A 2,434-nucleotide genomic window follows, 5' to 3' on the forward strand; every position below is an offset into this window, starting at 1 on the left:
ACATACACTCTATAGTCTTCAGCTAATCATCATGTGATTTGTTTGCTAGACATGACAAACATTTCTCATTTATTTGCTTGTCTATGAATTCTGTTTGGTTAGAATGCTAGCGGGTTTACCACTACAAGTATACCTACTCATATGGCAAGGATAAGATGAGACAGAAATTGATTTAACCTGTTACATATCTGATTGATTTCCAAGTGGCATACCAGCAGCGGGCACAAGTCCTGATCAAGAGCGGAACCTGGACAGCACAAAGAAGGGTCACTGAAATACCAAATGTCGAGTCGTAACCGGGTATGAGGAGGTGAAGGTGGCCTGATAATTTGTTGGTGAAGGACCGGGGAAATATCCAAATGACCTGTTGTCCTTGAATTTTGACTGGGGCGAGTTTTCTCTGCCTACAAATACTTCCAACGCAATCCGTTGAACTGTCTTTGAACTTCCCGGACCCAGTTTGAAGAATGGGCTGGAGCAGCCAGCAGGCTCAGAACTCTCAAACTCTTTTACTCTTCTGGGATACTCGGATCATTAGTGGGTCCTAATGTTGCTGCGCCAAAGGTTAACTCGGGCTTCTTCTTCTTCTTCTTCTTCTTCTTCTTCTTCTTCTTCTTCTTCTTCTTCTTCTTCTTCTTCACACAGCAGTCCACGGCTTCAGCCACCTTAGTTTTCTGACAGTGAGCTGACATGTGCGCGTCGAAGGAAGGACGCCATTCCAAATGACTGCAAGATCCGCAACAGATCTTAGGAGATCGAATGGCGGTGCTTGGGACAGCCCAAGAGCTCTCTTGGAAAGCTCCAAGCAACCCAGGTACGTGAAAACAGAGCTCTGTGGTGTTCAGGCAAGCGCCTTCCTTTTACCGGAACTTCCAACAACTGTCGGCTGGTGTAGCGACGCTTTTGTCTCCAACAGTCGTCTCCCTCATCGAATTGTTGGAAGTACTGAGATCGCTGCGCCATGCTAACTGCTTTCAGATGACCAACATAATATTCTTCCGAAGCTGGAATTTCAAGTCAAAGGCCGCTGTGGGGTTCTTCCATATGAGTAGGGTTCATCTTCTGAATAATAATAATAATAATAATAATAATAATAATAATAATAATAATAATAATAAATACTGCATCTGTGAATGTAAAAGAAAAAAGTGAATGCAACACTAAATATCCACAGATCTATTTTTCACTTTGAGTAATTCTTTCCTTTTCAAAACCTCGTACCCATGGTATCGGCTGATTCATAAAAATTCTCAAGGACAATTATTATTATTATTATTATTATTATTATTATTATTATTATTATTATTATTATTAAACTGGTTTGGTTAGTCAGACACTTTAGCAAATGACTTTAGCTTCGCAACAAAGTGTGAATGAACGCAAACGTATATATATATATATATATATATATATATATATATATATATATATATATATATATATATATATATATATATGTAAAGGCTCATGAAGGTGACCTTTGAAAAGTTGGGTCAGCTATTCGCAGGGTCCATTTTCACTACACGCAGCCGATAGGAAACTGCTGAAACATTCGCATACCACAAGGGTCGAAGAAACCACCTTGGTGACAAGACACGGGCTGGCAAATGCGTTTTCAGCAAAGAACGTTCTAGAAGCTGAACCAGTTACAAAATCCGGTTTTGAAGGATGCTTCTTAATCATGTATGGTGTGTACGTGTACTTCGTGACGCCTCGAAGTACAGAGGCGTGTCTTGCCGATCTTTGACCTCGAATGATGTCATACAAAAGTACGTTCGTTCGTGCGTTACATAGTGAATATAATGGGAGGAACTGTTGTTCGAATTGGACTTGGGAGATCCGATTCATGTGTGTCTGAAGATGTGAGTGATTTTTCACATGGAGGAGACTGTCCCAGAGGACTTGTGGAGTGAGTAAGAATTCATATACGTTTTTAGACTTTGTTTTTCAGAACTGTGAACACACGGTATCTCCTGTGACAGTGGAAGATGTATTTCTGCAATTTTTTACATTTTATGATTTTTAATGTGACGATTCTTCTTTCACAGGTATTTCTGTTCCACTCCATTCCTATTCATTTTTCTTCTCTCACTCCTACGAGGATGAGAGTGGTATGACATGTGAGATGACCTGTTTCAATTGATTGACGTGTTCATGTTTTGACAGATGAGTTATTTTCTGTAATTGGGGGTTTATGATTTTGGAGCATTATTTCCTTAGAAGATTTTCTGATAGTTATGTGAAACATTGGATTTCATTCTTCGTAATTTTTAAGAGGTTATTTTTCGTTGATTTTGTCAATAAAGGATTTTAGTTTTGTACTTAGTATCTCATTCCAGTAGCCCTTAGACTTTAGTTTTAGGGAAAGATATAACTTGTGGTGCCGGCTCACGTTACTGCTATCACATGATGTCTCGGGATAAGCGAGACCAAA

This window comes from Macrobrachium rosenbergii, chromosome 53, assembly GCF_040412425.1.
Source record: "Macrobrachium rosenbergii isolate ZJJX-2024 chromosome 53, ASM4041242v1, whole genome shotgun sequence".
In the NCBI taxonomy this organism is placed as follows: domain Eukaryota; kingdom Metazoa; phylum Arthropoda; class Malacostraca; order Decapoda; family Palaemonidae; genus Macrobrachium; species Macrobrachium rosenbergii.